We start from the raw sequence: 18837 nt of genomic DNA, 5'->3' as shown, positions 1-18837 counted from the left end.
TGGAGAAGGACTGGCTAGCATAAGCTGCACATGGAGTTCCTCAAGATCAGGAGCTTGCTGCTGCTGCAAATTAATATATATGCTGGTCTCCACCTAGACAGCATAGTGCAGATCTACCTGCAGAACGAAGAAGCTTCAGCCTCCCTCAGCACTCACAGCAGTGTGGTGAAGCGAAGACCTGTAAGGCCTGTGAGTGAGCTCAGAGCCTGTGACATGACCTGGCATATTCAGTCAGTAACCCTGATATCCACGAGGGTGGGCAAAGGCCCCGTGACACTGAACTTGAGCTGAAAAAGTAAGAGAGCAGGCAGACAGTGAGGATCAGCAGATGTCCAAAATGAAAAAAAATAAACAATTTGCCAAATTCCGGCCTAAGTGTACCTATGATCCGGTACTTGGAGTTCAAACCCGTGTCACTAAAATCACTTCAGATTTGGCCTTCCTAATAAATCTTGCTCTTTGTGTGGTGGAAATGTGAAAACAACAGATAGTGCAGAATAGCTGGACCTCAAGACTACCGTTTAGGTTTTGTTCATTAACACAGAGCATAAGAAATGTAGGGGTGGAAAGGGTTGAGCAGTGAGGAAACATATGGATCACTTTGAAGGGAAAAAGAGTCAAAGCACAGGAAGGCAGCGTATTTGGTGCTGGCAGAGCGATCACAAAGCAGACAAGAGGGATGGTACAGGAACCATGAATGCAGGAGACAAAGGAAATAAAGTACCGCAAGAATAAATATGGAAAATCATGAGTTAGAAATCGATCTAAAAAGCCACACGACTTCCCTTCAGTTACTGATGTCTCAGCCGTGGGAAGGGGGGAGCAGGGGGATGCCTCAGAGATGAGCTAAATCGCCCCACAAACCGAAGAAGAAACGCTGCCAGAAACCGGAAAAAAACTGAAATGAGCAAACGCCCCTTTCCCACCCTGCCCTCCCCGAAACCGCTCGGGGAGACCCCTCGGTCGGCCACCAGCGGGCAGGGCCTCGGGGCGGCTTCCCGGGAGCCTCTGCCGAGGAGACCCACCTCCTCCCGCAAGAGGAGGCGGCCGCGCAGGGCCGCTGAGGAGCAGGGAACAGCAGCAGCGCACCGCTCGGCTCAGCCAGGCCCGGCTCGGCCGGGCTCCCCCGCAGTGGGGAGGGCGGCCCAGTGAAGCGCTGCGGCAGCCCCCACTCCCCGCCCGAGGCATTCCCCGCGGCGCGGGCCCTGCGCTCCGCCCTGACCCCCGCGCTCGCCGCGCCGCCGCCGGCTCAGCCGGGGCCGCCGCCAGGTGTCGCCGGCGCCCGGGCGTCCCCGGCCCCTCCTGCGCCCGGAGCCGGCGCGGCTGGCTCAGTGCGAGCGGGCGGAGGCGTCAGCCCGCAGCGGGGACGCGCAGCCCAGCCCGGCTCGCCCCTTCTTCGCACACCTCCGCGGCCCGGCTCGGCTGACGCTCTCGGCACCGTCAGCGGCCGGCCGCGAGGCTCCCGACCACGGCCTGCGGCCGCTCTCCGGCGACGGCGGCGGGGAGCCGCGGGGAGCCGCGGCGAGGCGAAGGCTGCTGCGGCGGCGGGGGGAGCAGCCATGTTGGAGCGGGGAATAAAGTGACTTTCCTCGGGGAGGGAGCGCGGCCGGCGGCGGAGAAGGCTCTCACGACAGCCAGGGGACGGAGGGGTTCGGCTCCCGGCGGCCAGATACCGCTTCTGGGCGGAGGAGAAGGGGAAGGAGAAGGGGGAGAGGAACCGCCCCCGGACCCGCGGAGCTCCGGCGCTGCTGGTGAGTGGTGGCTGCTCATTGTCTCCCGGCCCCGGGGTGCGGGTCCGGCTCGCGGGGGCTGTCGGCTCTCGGCCTGCGGTGCGCGGGACGTGGCGGGGGTGAGGTGACAGCGCGGCCCCGGAGGAGCGGGGGCAGCGGTGGGGGAGCGCCCCGCGGGAGGGCCGGAGGCCGCCCGGGAGCCCTCGGGGACGGGCAGGGCCGCTCGGCGCCCCCGGCCAGGGTCGGGCCGGGCTGTCGGGGATTTCCGCTGCCCGGTGGCCGCTGGGAGCGACTCCGCGGGGGCCGGGGGGCAGCTGCGGGAGGCTGAGCCCTCTGCGAGGGGAGCCCAGGGAAGCCGGGCCGGAGGGGTGAGCCGGGGCTGAGAGCCCGTGAGCACCGCCGGAATTTTTTGGTGAGCCTGCGTTCGTCACCGTCCTTTCCCACCGCCTCCACTGCTTCAAGCGAGGCAGCGTTCTCCTGACAGCTCTTCTCCTCCCAGCCTCCGCACGTATGACACATTCGCTCCTATTGCAGGTTTCCCCCCACACGCACACCCAAAATATATAGGTTTCAGTGCGTGGTATAGGAGTTTTTGTGCCCTGAGCTTTGAGTTCGAAGATGACAGGATACGTGAACACTGGCTGACCCTGAACTTCTGTGAACTCCTCCCTCCCCTTCCTTTCTCAGATATGTAATGGCTTGAGACTAGTGAGAGCAAAATGGTTCTCTCTAAAGGACGGGGGAAAATCTGGTGGAATTACGTTTATTTTATATTTCATGGAAATTTTTTATGCCCACCAGTGCCAGTATACCATGTTCACAGGAATGGATTCGCTGTTGCGTTAGAAGATTGCTGACCTTGATCCCCTTTGTAATTTCTGCAACAATTTTGGGAGCTGCCTGGAGTTTTGTTAAACTCATTGCCGTATTTGACACTTTACTAATAGAGGTTAACAATATTATGTGTGTTATGAGCGAAACGGGGATGAGTTAAATCATAGTCCATCAGTAATTTAAAAAGCATCCATTTCCTTTTTTTAATTTTTTTTAATCTTGGTGATTAACTTATATTCTTTTTATAGAAGATCAGTAGCAACTTTCTTGTAGCTATCACGGCATAGATATAAGGAGAAGCCTGGTTGGACATTCTTCCATTTCTTCTCTTCCCCCCCTTCTTTTTTAATTGTATTAATTGAACTGGAAACTAGATCACCAAAGTTTAAATACTGGGAAGATGTAGGGCAGAAGAAAATATTTATGAAAGGAGACTTAGTACGGCATTCAGCTTTGTTTTCTTATTAGAACTGGGTTAAAATGAAATAGATGATTGAGTACTTTATGTGCTTAAGATGTTAAAGAAATTGCCATATTGCTTTGTTGTAAGAATTCTGTGTTCTTGTACACAGCTCTTGTTATTTATATCTGCACTTCAATAAGTGACATGAGGAAGGCTTGTTTTGAATAATTAACACAGAAGTAACAGATACAAAAATGTCAAATTGCATGTTTGAAATGCATAGTGAAAAATTTCCTTAAAAATTGCTTGTGCTTGAAAAACAAACTGAATTTACTTCTCCAACATAGATAAACCATTATAATATTAACTTGGCATTAAAAGGGACACATAAATTGGAAAGATGAAAGCATCTTTTTTTTTGGTGGCATTATTTAAATACTGCTTTAACAATAATGACTCTGACTTAGAAAAATCTGTAGGAAGGTTGATGCAGTGAAGTTCATACCTTTATTTTGCATATTGTGGTGTAACCCTGTGTTTACCTGGGATAGAGCTCTACACAAATCAGGAGGTGGGTTCTGTCTACATCCACACCAGAGAGTTTGCAAATTAGAGCCTGTGTTGTCTGAAGCAAATTATAGTTTAAAAGTGGCGAGTCATTTATTTTAAGTTTGGCTAAGGATGTGCATTAATTGATCTTTTTAATATGTAAAATGCAACTAAGGTGTAGTGAAATACTTGATCTATAATTACAAATATAATTCAGGTTGAGAAACAGATCAGGGCTGTGTATTTCCCCTGAATGGCTCTGGCTTCAGTTTCTGCCTAGCACTGCAGCGTGAAAATATGATACAGCTTATGACAGGGATGTTAACATGTTCTATATGCCTGTGTTACTGTTACGATCTGGAGCTCTTACATTAAAATGGCAGAAATTTTGAATGGCCTACTAACATAGAAAATATTTGAATTTCTTAAATGACTACCTGCTGCTAGGGAAAAAAACAGAATGCTTCCCTCCTCTTAGTAAGTTTTGGTTCAGAGTAGTACATTTGAGTATTTACACCTAAAAAGTGCAGTTGGGAAAGGCTTCATTGGAGTCCGATTCGGTGAACAGTCTACATTAAAATCTTTCCATGAATTTGGTCTTTACCCTCTTTTCATGTTAATGGAAGCTCTTGATATTTCACATACTAATCAGCTTTTATTTGTTGTCCAAGGAAGCTAATCAGCTGTATTCTAAAAACATGTATATACTAGTTGTGTCCTTATTGAATGCATTATCTGGTAGGATGTGAAAATGGACAAGATCACGTCTAAAAATCTAGCTCAATAATAATAAAGCTTTTCTAGCATAGATTCACTAAATGTTGCTTAAAGTTCTTAAGTTACAGATATCTTAAGTTGTTAGCTGCATACTTTTAATGCTTACTTTTTTTATTTTTGAAGCAAGCTCTGAATAGCTGTTGAGGCAGCTGGGCAGAACTGTGATCAGTGGCACTTCAGAATTTGATATAATACACTACTGCACAACTTTAGCATGTAAAAATGCTTTTAAAATGCCAAATGTTTACTTGACAGTTAGCCTTCACATCTAAAGAACAAACTAAGCCAGTCTATTGCTAGTGAGCACTGTCCTTTTTTTGCAGTGCATGTAATTATAGCAATGGCTTTCCTTCTGAGTATAAAAACTAAATATTTTTTTTTTGGTGCTTGTTCACATGTTGATATAGAGACTTGGATGTTAGAAGTAAAAGTATTTTCTATTTAAATATGTTGATCACTAGCCAAAATTTTACTTTTAAAAAACAAGTCTAGGCCTAGAAGGCTTTTTAATAAACTTTTAAAATATTTTATATCCTCTGTGTATACCTTCTGGGCCCTAGTAACATTTTTCCCCACAAAGCAAGAAAGAACAGGGCTTCCTCCAGAAATACCTGCTAATGATGTGGGATGTTTTCTTTTTCCTGTGGATTTTGTGAAGAGTTGTGATGCCCTTTTAACAGCTTCTATCTGAAGAGTGAAAGTTAATGCTTGTTTGGACAAATCCTTTTTTTATAGTTCTGTATTGAATACAAATCCATATATACACACTTTTAACTGACTTGATGGATTGGCAATCCTTCCAGAGTTGTTGGTTTCCTGGATTCCTTTTAGCAGTGATGTCAACTCCAGAGTTTAGTAGAACTGGCTAATTAGAACATCTACAAACAGCAGTTTAAACCTCTAGTGATTAACCACTGATGTCACAGGGAATAAACAAAACTGGAACTTGGACTATATTGCTGACAAGAACGTTTGGAAGAGAGAAAAAAAATAATTCTTTAGTTCTGTGATCCAGTTATATGGAAAACAATAACTGTAATGGATACATAGATCAGGTAATGTGCATTGGATTGGCTTTTGATACATCAGTCCTGGCTTTTGCCACATCCTTGGAGATCATTAAACCCTATATTTGGGTGTATTATAAAATACTATAGACTCATTGATACTGGACATCACTGTAATTCTGCTTTACTGGCATATTTGGGCTTTTGTAGTCTAGTGCCTGTTTTTAAAGGATTAGAAATGTCATTCACTAGGAAACATCAGTTTATCTGGTGTGGTATGCATAAGCATGAATGCTGGAGAAAAAAGAAATGTGGCAGCATCCTCCTCAGTGCAGCAGCAGAAGAAATAACTGTCAAGTCACGTTCAATTTTTCATGTGGTAGGACGGAATTAAGCTTAATGATTTTAAGAAGACTAAAGTCTTGAAAAGTATCCACTTTATAACATTTTTAACTAAACACTCAAAGGCTTCTCTGAATTTCAGGACAATTTTCTGCTTGCTTATTTCAGTAATACCTTGAAAATGCAGTAAGCTGAAGGACAGTTTTATCCTAGGTTTTGATTCTGATCTTTTTTCCCTATTTTTTTTTAAATTTATCTTCTCTGAGCAACTTGTTTTGCATATATTACGTTGATCAGGGCTATGTTATTATACCAGAACAAAGAAATGACATGTCTTCCAGTTGCACTCCTAGCTACAGTTCTTACCTGTCTTTGATTTTAGGTTGAACTTGTCAGGTATCTTGCATAAGTGAATGTTACTTTCTGCCCTCTAATCGTGTTTCATTTAATTATAATCTGTACCTCGTAATTGCACTCCTTTCTCTTGACTGCTGTTTTTTCCAAAGGTTTGGTAGAGTTGCACGATGGTCTCTGATTTTTAACATGTGCATTTTGTCAGCTTCACTAAGGATACTTGCATGCTTTCAGTTTGCGTTTAAGTTGTCAGAATCATGACATTCTTTTCTTTGCTTGGTGGATTAGAGCATTTTGCAGGCACATAGCTGTACTGGTACAGTAATATCATAGTCAACTGCCATAACCTGCATAGTCTTTCAGAAATTTCCCTTCCCGAGTATTTCTGACTTCCTATTCTTAAACTATACGGAAGTATCTTTGTTTGTTTACGTGTTGTTCAGGTATGTGCGATATGTCTTTATACAGCAGTCATTAAAGTTAACATTTAATGAGGTTTACAGTAATGCGTACTAATTAGTGTTCACTGAAATAAATATCTTTTTGAAATATGGATTACTGAGAATTAGTAGTCATCAGCATCATTATTAGTCATCAGCAAACCCATTGTCCTGTAATTGAGAGAAAACTGGGTCAAAAAGTTACAGTCTCCTGTAGGTCAGTTTACAAAAAATGTAAAGAAGCCAGTTTACAAAAGTATGAAGAAATTGAGATCAGTTAATATGATTGATAAGAGAGGCCAAAGGCTGTGATGAGGAAAACCCATTCAATGGCCAGCTATTCCAATAAGGCAAGGTGTATTTTAGGAGGAAATTGAATTCTAACAAAGCCATTAGCCTTTTAGAAATGTAAAGAAAATGTTAGCATTTGATGTTCTTAGAATAGGTTGATGTTCATTAAATAGTGCTGTATTCATAAGTAAACCAGCTGATAGTCATATGTGGTTCTCTGAGACTTCCTTAGAGAACCTGAAGGTTTTAAACAGCTGCCACTGAAGTTGTGTGGTAAGAATTGTAAAAGTTGGTAGGGCATTTTCTGGAATGGTAATGCTGGTTATATTAGTATGTCTCAGAACACTGAGAAATTGTGTCATTTTTGCACAATGTAAGGTTTCTTTCAGTGGTTTTAAAAGTTAGTAATATGCACAGTAATGGATATTGACAGAGCAGGAGTTTAAGTAAAGAAAACAGCTGTTGCTCAACATATATTTATAGAGGACTGATCTTGTTAAATTAACTTCTGGTTCTCTTGATAAGATTAAAAAATTTGTTTGGTATGTTGTTGATATTTCAGACAGGCTTCTCTGAAACTTCTTACTTTGCTGTTACATGGCATTCTGATTATAAGGAACTAGAATGATAGATCAAGTGTCTACATATGAAATGGTTTAAAATCTGGTGGATAATATGAATCAAGTGGTTAACTATAAATAGTTACTGTTACGTAAATGTGTGTGATGAGGGCTCCTCATCGTCAAAGTACCTTCACGAAGGAGCGCGGGGGAAACCTGCTCAGTGCCGGCTGCTGGGCATTGCCACTAATGAAGTGAAAGTCAGGGAAAATTGCTGATCATTTTTGTAGCTCACAGAAAACTGCAAAAACAATAGATACTGCAGAACGGGTAATTAGCACAGGGTGGATGCTTGGTAAAATGGCAGTTTCCTGGTTGTTTACTTGATGTGGTATTTTATATCAGGCTTTAAAAGACTGAATACAGTGTGCTAACTTTTAAAATAAATTAGTTATATTTTGTGATTGAATCACATATAAGCAGTTATTAATATTACCTTTTAGTTTGGGAATTTATTTTGTAAAGGTTTGGAATAGTTTTTAATGTATAATATGGAACAGATATTAAATGTTGATCTGCATTCAGTGTGTGGGTTGTAGGGAAACCTTTTATTTTGAAAATATAGTAATAGAAGTAATGATATGCAAGAGGAGGAAAAACAGGTATGAAATAATAGATTGCATGTTATATTTCCATCAGTTTTCTGTATGTCTTGGAGCAAAGTTAAATTTCTGAATGTAGAATTTGTAAGTGTTCTGTGTAGGCCAAAAAAGATGTGGCCATATTTATGTTTAACTGGAGAAAATTGAAAAAGCCTTTTTTCAGTCTGTCCTTAGTTTATTATGATCACAGCTTCCGCTGTTGTTTCTTTCTTTGTCAGGATCTGGTTGTCATAAACAGAGGTAGAGTATTTACATATGGAGGGGGCTTGTTTCCTTCTTAACCACCATTCAGTCTTAAAGCTGTGTCATAAATATGTTACTAAATTGTTTAAGCTTCTCCTTGTAGAGTGTGAAGCTATTTCATAATTCACTTTATTTATGTTTGCTCTGAAAGCTAAATATAAAACTAAAGTCTTCGTATATGACTATGGGAGACTAAGCTTGGGCTGGTGCTGCCTGTGAATGACTTCGTTGCTCCACAAACAGTTCAACCTCTAATAACTTTGGCACTATTGCTCAAAGCTGTGGTGGTTTTCCCCTTTGCTGGCTACTCTCTCATCCCCACACCCCTGCCTTTGTACCAGCAGGTGTCTTGTGACTATCGGGGAACGAAGGAGGTTACAAGAGATATTTGGGTTCAACTTTACTTTTGTGTTTACATGTAAATAATAGTCACTTTCTGCAGAATCAATGGAAAAACAGCAGTTTCTAATTATTTATTTTTTTTAAATATCCTGAGCAGATGGGAGGGGAAACTTCCTGTGTACAGATAGGAAAGGAGGTGCTCAGCTGCTAAATATATCAATCATATATTCTCTACTAAAGTCTTTTAAAAATTATGTGGAAAACAGCAGCTTAGAAGCTTACTTTGGTACGCAGTAAGAAGGGACAGTGGGGAAATAATTACTGATAAATCTTACAAGATATATTCCTAATTTTTAATATGAATACATCTTTGAAGTGAAAGTTATGAAAGGCAATAGGAATTTTGTTGTGGGAAATGTTAGTGCTGGAGGAAACTAAAAGTTATATTTATTCTTACAAATAATATTTAAAAACTTAACTACATAAGCTGAAATTGAGCTACAGAAGGTGTTTGAAAAATTTTGGAACATGCAACAATGAAAAATCACTTAATAATTATAGTATTCATATTTTAGAGGAGCCCAGTAGTGGAGTTGTGCAGGGCCCTTGTTTTTTTTTCTAAAAAATTGATCATCTCTGGAGAGACCAGATGAGGTCTTTGGCTTCATTGAAGCTGCAGTTTGGATGTAAAACACTGAAATTTACACTGGGTGTTCTTAAAGAGTGAGAAAAATGTCCTGTACAAATACTCAGGTAAAGCAATTTCAGAGGCAATTCCAAAAATTTAAGATTCTCCATAATGTTTCATTACCTTTGTCAATGTGATTCAGTAGGCAAAGAAGCAAAATATTTTGAAGCTTATGCTGTTTACCTTCAGGATTAAACAAGATAAACAGCTTACAGTGTTCCCATATGCACAAGTCACAGTATTTTTAAACCTGCCGCTTGTAATTCTGGGTTGTTTATCAGGGAATACAGTCAACCTAAATGTTTTTTGGAGGCTTGTTTCTGATACATCTCAGTATAATTCTCAAAAACAAGGTGTTTGATCCATGAGCCAAAAAAACAGCTTTAAAATGTATTTAGGCAGAAGGCAAGAAGGCAGCTTTTCGTTATTAAGCATACTCTTTTTTATTTTATTTTTTTTTATTCTGGACAGCACAGGAGAAACAACATAATTGGTTTGCTCAGTAGTTAAATGCTTTTCTTCTTGAATTATGCAATTTTAGTACTTTAGGAGCAAAGTAGATTATGAGTTCTGAAGGTATGAATTTGATATGCTTTGGTAGTAAGCTTAGTTACTGCATTTTAAAATGTTTTTTGTTTTAATTTATGTATGAAGTGTTGAGTGCTGTTAACTAAGAGTTCTGAACCTGCATCCTTTAAAATGGGCTTGTTCTCTTTTTTTCTGGTGGTTTTACATAATAGGAGTTTTGGTTTCCTGATATTTGTGAATATTTCTGATAGTGGAAGAGGCAGACATTAGTTGAAGGATTTAAGTCATTAGTTGTTTGTCATTGTTAAAAGTTATTTTGGGGATGAAGGGATAGCCAGTGATCATTTTCACCTGTAGCTGTGTCTTAACAAAATACCTATATTCTTCTTAATGATCTGTTTCTAGGAGTGGGTAGCTAAAACCTGGGTTTTTTTCTTAAATGCATATCTCTGTAATCAGTAGAGAGAAACAGGTTCAGAGGGTAATCCAAAGATCTTAATATAGAGCCGTCTCTCTTTCCACATTTACCTTTGAGGGAGCCCATCACAGCCATTGTTTTTATATTGCAGCGTTACGGTTTGAGCTGAATTAGGTGCTTACTTCAGAATAATTTTTGTTGCATCGGTAAGTGGAAGAGGTTTCCACAACCATCTGCAAAGTACTGGAGGGAAGAGAGAGGGCAGGCATTACACAGTCGATGGTGAAGAAGGAAGAGAGGGTGGCTGGGGGATGGAGTCAGGCATTTTTTCACTAGTGGTGGGAAACTGTAAATTGACTCTAGAACTGGTATGAAACTTTCTACTAAGTGCCTCAGGTGCCTAAAGATGAATAGTGTCCTCCCCCCCTGCAATTTATGCATTTGGATCTTTTAATATGTATGCAATAAAACCTGCAGACTTTCTTTATTCTTCACTTCTGCTGGAAAATGCTTAACATGAATTAAAATTCTAGTCATGTGAGTATTCGTGATAGTACATTTTAATGTTCAAATAGGTTCCTGAATGATTTGTGTTCATTTTATATTTTGTGGCAATTTCAGAATCCAGGGTTGCAAAATAATAACTCTCTGGTGTGGTTTTTTTTGTAGTATGAGAACCTGGTTCTTAGAATATATGTGCTCTGTGATAAAGTAAGCCTAGTGAAGATTTGGGCATGTACTACTCCTGCAGTTGATGTTCCTTATTGACTTTTTAACAATATAACACTGTATTAAGCTAACGGTAAATTTACATCCTTTACATGATTGGATTGACAAATCTGCTCTTGGTAACTGAAATTATATCTTAATTCACAGTTTGTTTTTTTGATTTTGCTTGGAAGATAGGATGCAAAGTCTTTATTTTACTTGAATATTGAGAATTATTTTCTTGAGTTGATTGACATTATTTACCAAGTTCTATGCTAGTTTAGATAACCTGTTGAAGATGTTATTTTAGGATATAGCTGTGAGAGGCTTTGTGTAGTGACATTGCCAGTTCTCATGAAAAGAAGTGCATCACTACCTAAAGAAGTATGTAGGAATGGATTCTGTCAATTTTTGGTTGCTTGACTTGAGGCTTCTTTAAGATTCTGATCTTCAGGGTGTGAGTACTGAGGATGTTTTGAAAGTCAGCCTTAACAGGATTGTCTGCAGAGGCCTATTAACAGAGATAATACCCCAATAGTGTCGGAAAACTTAGTAAATTCTAGTAAATATTTCTAAGAAACAACTAAAGGAGAAGCAAAGATCTATCAAATACTAATAAGCCACCTTTATACTAACAAAATAGGCTAGCTTTCCTTTTTCTATGGCTAGATGTTATCTCGCTTTCAGTCTTTTATACCAATGTAAATGAATCTAACCTGGATTATTTAATCTACATTAATACTTTATGTCTCAGTCTAGGTAATTGCACAGGGCCTCTTCCAGTCGTATGTCAGATAGAACTAACACGTGTAACCTCACTGCTTCCTACCAGGTCTGAAATACAGATTTGGAAAGCAGCCCTGTTGACTGTCTTCCATAGGGAGTATTCTCTCTTAACTGCATTTGGTATACAGAGCTTCCAGTAGTAGACTGTTAAAAAAAAACAAAACACAAAGGTCTTTGTCACTGAAGGAGGAAAAAAGCCTCAAACGTCTGATAAAGCACAGGAAGCAAAATTGTTGACAAAGAAAATTCCTTTTCTGTATAGTCACTTTTATGAGAAGAGCCACACCCCAAAGGTAATATATTTAACTGTTAGTGGATCCTAGTAACATAATAGATTTTTTTTTTCTCTTGTATTCAGAGGTTTAAAAAGGATAAAGAAAATTATGTGGGTTTATATCCTTCCCAAGTTATTTGTGGTGGTTGCCACATTATTTGTGTTACGTTCTAATTATAATGTTTGCTTCTCTGTGGTCGTAAGAGGCTTTGGAAAAATAACATGTACCACTTTGTGCAGAAGTGGGAGACATTTATGGTGGTCCTATTATCTTGTTTAACTCCTGTCAAAGCTCCTTCCACAGTGTATACAAGCCTAGCTTTTCTGCTAGGTAGTAATATTCCAGTTGGATTGAGTTATCATGGCTCTTTATCATAAAGTCTAGGAAGCTTTTTGTTTAAGCAGTCTGAAATACAGAGGAGCTGCACTCTGTTTTACAGCATAGAGATGCATTTTTATGTTTAATAATGTCCCTTTCCCCTCTCTGGATGAGTAGCTCTGCTGTATTTTTGAACCAAACCTTAGGGTTAGCTGTGGTTTTGTTGGGTAGCAGAGGGGACAGACTGAGGTGGGGAGAGGAGTGCATAACCGGGGCCAAATGTGAGCTTTACAGTAGGGCATGGTATTGCTGTGCGCTCATCCAGAAACAGATATTACTGGAGCATGTTCTTGTGAAATATTGGGAACCTGGTAGGGTGGGGGCTTTGGAGTTTTCTTTTGGTTGGTTGTTTTTTATTTTTGGGGAGGGGTTGGAGGGGGCCTTTGGGTTTTGTTTGGTTGGTTGGTTGTTGGTTTTGGGTTGTTTTTTGTTTGTTTTTTGTTTGGTTGGTTTGGGGTTTTTTGTGGTGTTTTGTTGTTGTTGTTGTGGGTTTTTTTCTTTTTTTTTTCAGTGGTGGTTTTTAAGCCAGAGGAAGACCTAGGAGTTGTCTTAAAGCTTTGCCATCCGTGCTATCAATAGTATTTAGATCTAAGAAGTCAGACATCTGTGTTTATGTAATGAAAAACAACATATGTAAATTTGCTCTTAGATCCTTACAGGTTTTCTTTGAGAGATGCTGCATACGGTATTATTCATGATATATGCTGATTATGTGTTCTAAGGATAATTAAATGTTTTGAACTCAAGTAGGCCATAGGAATGTATCCAGGTATTCTTTTTTCTTTTTTATTTTTTTTAAATTCCAATCATGAAATGCTGTAGATTGAATAACACGATGTAAAAAAGCTAGAGGTGATTACTGAATTGGTGGTATTGATTGATGTCAAACCCATGCTCTGCAGCATCTAAACTTTTATGACACAAAGTTTGAATTGAGACTAAGAAATGTTTCATGTGTCCTTATGAATTGTCTTGTCGTGATACTTATTTAATCTTATCCATGGCTCTGACACATTGACCAGCCCTTTACCAGAACACTGTTCGCATCTGCACCTCTGTACCCATGAATGGAGTGCTGGGCTCACAATTATGCTATGAAGTGCCTTGTACTACTCTTTATTTAGTACCTTGGAGCTTTAAGTGTATGCAAGTTAAATACTGGTAATTCTGTTATTAAGGTTTCAAGTTCTGAAAGGCAAAAAGCAGCTTTTCTCTTTAATTTCTAGTACAGTTTTGTTAGGGTTTTTTTTGTCTAGCAATATTTTGGGAAGTGCTGTGTTTCCTTAAAAATGTTGGTAAGGAACATCAGAAGAGGCAAGCTATATTTTTATATACTTTTATATACCTAAATCTTTACAGCTTACCTCTTTTTTTGTCCTTGTCTTTTCTTAGTAATTTGACTTCTACTAGAAATGACTAATATTTGAATTTGAATGTTAAATGTTTAATTTTAGAGTTCTTTAGACCCCTTAGAATATGCTTTTGTCTGCTGTGTTGATCAGATGTCAAATCTGAAATTTTTGATGTTACTTCAACCATCTTAGATCACTGAGAGGCAAAGTTAGTCATAGAACCTTGTTCTCAACTCAGGTTTTCCATACTGTATTCTGGGTTTTTTCCTACATACATTGTGCAGAAATTTATTTACTCAAATAATTCCATGAGATTACCTGTAAGAATTTGTATTATAATAAAGATGGAAACTTGTAGCTTCTGATCTGGGAAAGCTATGTTTGAAAACAGTAGAAGATTGTAGAATTAGTTAGTTCTTTGTCATTTTCAGACACTACTTAGAGACTGCCTATCTATTATATTGAAGGGATTTTTTATGTTGAATTTTTAAAATGGTGTTCTGTATAACTCTGAAATTCAAACAACTAGAAATAGAAAACATGATCTATCTTAAATGTTAAATAAATTAATAGAAAGGCACCTGATGGATAGAAGAACATTCTGACCTTGTAGAAAACAGAAGGTATTTAGGATTATAATAAGCATTAGTAGGCCTTTGCATATTTTGCTTAAGGGATCTCAAAGTAACTTTAACAAATGTGACCTATTTTTAGAGTTTGGTCTATTGAAAATCCTACTTATGATGTATTTGGAACTGTTTTTACTTGAAAGATGCAACAAAAGTTTCAGGTATTCCTATAGTGAAGCATTCACAAAGGAGGAGATTGAAATAGCAATTTTATGCCTGGGTGAAATTTGTATATAGGAAATGAGATGTAAAAAAAGGCAGCCACAGTTACTTTTGTTGCACACTTCATGATTAGTTAATGCACGTTGGGCATGATATAAATGCATGTCTGGCATATCAGAATATGATTTATACTGTGTAAATCATAAATACTTTATTCAGTATTTTCACTGCTCATTACGCAGAATTGTCTAGCAGCACTTGAGAGAGTAAATGAATTCTCCTAAGACAATTCTAAATGCTGTCATCAGCAATATCTACGTGTTTACATTCTCAACTGCATGGACCACTTTTTGAAATAATCCACTGTGTGAATAAAGAATATTCAAGTCAGTGTCATGCTAAAGTAGAAGTTTAATACAAGCACTAAATAAATTAAAAGTACTGTTCTTTTTTGATAGTGAAACTCTCTCAAATGTAGACATCCAGGCTCAAAACAGCAGTTATTAATCATTTAGTTGGGTTAAAGAGGTAGTTGCTTTTAAAAAGCTCTTTGTAATTATTCAAAGCTAATTGTTTATTTTAAAGGACTAGGGAACTTTCCTTGTATAAAGTGGTGTACAGTGCTGAAATTAACCTAATTTTTACCATGTGATGTACTGTTTATCAAAGTGATGCACTGTAATTTAGAATCATTTAATGAAAATAGCAGTATTTTCTAGGTGTTTTTATTTATACAATCAGATCAACATAAATAATATGAATTAAAAAAAAAAGGCATAAAGTTGTTTTCCTTTGTTTTTTTACAAGACTTTATGCCTCTCTAGGTGTACAGATATCTGGGAGTGGCATTCCTGTCCTGGAGGGTGTAAGGCTGAATGAGTCAGGGCATGGCAGGAAATGGGCTCTTCATAGCCTGGCTGTGCCATGAACAGTGACCTGGCCACCATCGCTTCCCTTTTGGTGGCTCTAGTGGGTGCATTCTGCAATGATAAAATTAGCTTTAAAGCTCAGAAAAGCACCTTAAATTGTTGCATTAATCCTTTCTACTAGGGATATTTGGTAAATTCCTGAGTTCTTGTTCCTGTCTGTATTCTCACTGACTTGGTCATTTGGTCTTCCTAGCTGGCAGACATACACTCAGTTAAAATGTAATGTTGGTACCAAGATAAAGGTTTCTGTCTCTAACAAAGAGACTAGGTAGGGAATAGTGTAAGCTACAGGGGAATGAATATTTGCAGGATATTCATCTGTTTGCATCATACTTGTTTTAAGGATAGGTTCAAGAGTAGGAAAGTTTTGAAATGAATGTGTATTTACTGTTACCTCCAAAGGTCTTTACTGACTAGATTATATACCAGTATGGACAGGATCCTGTTGTGGTAAAGTATTTTCTTAGTTAGCTCTACCTGTCCATACAAAAGCTAGTAAATCTCTGTGTTACTCTGACTTAGGGGTTTAGTTCATCAAAGCTGTAATGTGAAGCACAAACAAAAACTTTGTTGTGATACTATAAAAAGGTTTCTTGAACTGAGGATTTATGCCTGGCACTATACCCTGCTATTCTACAGATCCAGCAGAAAAAGTGATTGTAAGCCTGCTTTGATGGCACTGGTAGATGTCTTTATGTATAAAGTCTGGGCAAGAGTGTGTGTGTGTATTTGTTTTTTAGTACAAGGCTGTTCCGAGGCTGAACCGAGTTGAGTCAATGTTTTTTCCCCTGCTGTACTGTGGACGAGGCTGAAAACAAAGTTTTGAAAAGGTTAACTGGAGATGGCCGTGGGTCATTGCTTTAGTCTTGTCTCCACACTATTTTCCTTTAATATGGTGGTCATAAGACTGGAGTAGAAAGATGGCCTTTTCCATTGTCTGATGCTCCAGGACAGCTTTCCTGCCCTGCAGACTTCACCAAAGAAGGATTCCCACCATAGGGTGGTAAATACACAGTGGTTTTCTCTCTGGGTGGTAGCTTAATTTAAAGGCATTTCGAGGAGTTCATGGTTACCCATCTCTTTCTATTAGGTCAGTTATTTGCTGTGAAGCTCTCTGCTCTATATGCTTGTTGACCTAAGCATTCGTGTGCGGAACTGCTGATAATCAGACTTGTACATTCAAAAAAATTGCATGTTTGCAATTTGTCCTCCACGATGCTCTGTACAGTAAGTGCAGTGTACTACTTACTTATAACGGAGGGAGATGGTTAGGTCTTCTAGTTGACTTGGTGATTAAATTAGGTAATTCTCACAGAGGATACTTTTGACACTGGTTATAAATTAAGTGGTCACATGAAACCTGCTCATTACAAGACTAATTAATAAGAAACATTCTATACTTACACCTCATAACCTCATCTTGTTTTACTAAATGTCACCTAGTATAATACATAATTAAAATATTTTGAACAATTTCTTGGGCATCATAATAAATTGTGAAACAAATTCTGTCAATCCTGTAAGTCATATCAAAACAAGCTGCTTTTTGAGCTTATTGTGCTTAGTGAGAATTTTTGCTGGTGGTTTACAAAACATGAACTGGGGCAGAAATTAAGTTCCAGAAGTCTGTTGAGCTGTAGATAGAGAAATTCTCTTTTGATAGTAGTAGAAAGACTCTGATCCTTATTCTTGCTTTTATTTCATTGTGAAGACTCAGTGTTTGAGTACAAGGGGTTCAGCATGGTATTTACAATGGGATGTGTTTTTGTTATACCTGAGAATGGAAAGTTTAGTGTTGCGTGTCTTGCTAGTATGAAAGGCAGTATGTGTTTTGATTCTTTGCCTCCCCCCCCCCCTTTTTTTAATGTTCAGTTGGTTCTGTGTTACTGTGAAGAAAATATAATAATGTGTATTTTAAAGAGTTGATACTAGATACAGAGTGTATTTCAAGTGTTTATAAATTGTCAGATTTGACTTAAAAAATTAACTTGGTCTATGCATGTACCAACTGCATTGGGATGCCACTTGTATGTAGCTTAGATTCCAATTTGGGGTTTTTTTATCTCAAAAGTTGTCTTTCTTCTACCAAATAAGGGTTTAGTTTGACCTACTGTATTTTGATATTTTATATCATCTTGCTGGGATACTCATGAGCCTTTAAAATGTTAATTTACTTTATATTGGAGTTTGTAATCAACTGGAAGTATTTTCTGCTTGACTTTTGTGCTTCTTTCTAACTCTGTCATGTTTCAATGGTAAGCAAGAACTAATCTAGTCTGGAAGGAAGCAGGATACCTTGTTTATGTAACTCTGTTGTAACAGATTTCCACAGTATGCAGAAAGTATGTGTAGCAAGAACAGGCTTAAGAAGAGTTGGTCCCAACTTTTGTTTGCGTTGTAAATCATATTTGAATGTTTAACATGCAAATTTAATGATGAACATACATTTGAAAAACAAATCAACAGTAATTTTATTAACCCTGTAGATGATAGATTCTCTAGTGGAATGATAGAGAATTTTATTTTGAAGTCTTGTTAAAGTGATCAAGAAGTGCGGAACATGGATGTGGAAAAAAGGGCAGCTCTAACAGACTAGTCAGTCTCATTCCTAGGGCACCCTGACTGTATGTGTGTGTGTTACTGACATTTAGCATGTGAGCTCTGCGATTTTCTTTCCTCTGATATCTAATTTGGGATACGTAGTAAATTTCATTATAATTTTAAATTTTTTCAAATTCAAAATTTATAGCTTTTTCAAACAGGTTGTCAGGTAGTCGTATGTTTAGTTACTTCAGCTCAGAAGTTAACTGTGCACATATAGTAATTTGTTCCCTGTTGAAGGGAGAAGCTGCTCTTCAGGCATCAGTTTATCAGGTGCAGTATAAATGTGTCAGCATGAGTCCTGTTCTCTACATGAGTCTGAGATCTTGTATCTGTGTAGGCCTGCAAGCTCCATGTAGTTATGTTTGCATGTTTAGTATTTCTTTTCCTAGTCCCTAATACTTAATGAAGTTCTTCAGGCTTACTGCAGGTACACATTAATTCTTCAAAATGTAGTTGATCTGTACCTACTGAATTTATGTTGCATGTGGGAAACATATCATCTTTGTTAAGGACCTGATTAGAGTTCATGGAAGCATGTAATGGTGAATTAGATGTTGAGAGAAGAGTTACCTCTATGCTTGGCTGGTTTCAGATTTGCCTCAGTAATGTTTGACTGTCTTTGCTTTTTTGCTGTCAAAATGTCATTATTTGGATCTTTCCCAATGTTTTTATTCAAGTGATAGGGAACAGAAGGGAAGGAACTAATTGGTATGAGTCTGGAAAACATGCTCTGAATACCCGTACAGCATTTGTACTTTCTTATCCAGATTTCCAGCATGTGAGATATGTGATGGCAGAAGCATCACTGACAATATAGTTACAGCTCGTGGGGAGTCCAAAATGTAT

General features: G+C 38.8%; 1 protein-coding gene across 2 annotated transcripts in view; it reads left to right on the top strand.

Annotated features, from left to right (window-relative positions):
- The first annotated feature begins 1297 nt into the window (after positions 1-1297).
- CDK17 (cyclin dependent kinase 17) overlaps positions 1298-18837 on the top strand; it is a 90597-nt gene continuing 73057 nt past the window's right edge. Inside the window, exon 1 of one of the 2 annotated variants that reach the window (XM_027679925.1) lies at positions 1298-1751. The gene's annotated coding sequence lies outside the window, so the exon portion shown is untranslated. The remainder of the gene's footprint in view (positions 1752-18837) is intronic. The other variant, XM_027679926.1, reaches the window with a different exon arrangement.

This window comes from Neopelma chrysocephalum, unplaced genomic scaffold (genome assembly GCF_003984885.1).
Source record: "Neopelma chrysocephalum unplaced genomic scaffold, ASM398488v2 Primary Assembly neopelma1_59, whole genome shotgun sequence".
NCBI classification, from domain to species: domain Eukaryota; kingdom Metazoa; phylum Chordata; class Aves; order Passeriformes; family Pipridae; genus Neopelma; species Neopelma chrysocephalum.
Note: the sequence above shows the minus strand (reverse complement) of the source record. Positions and strands in the feature narration are given on the sequence as shown.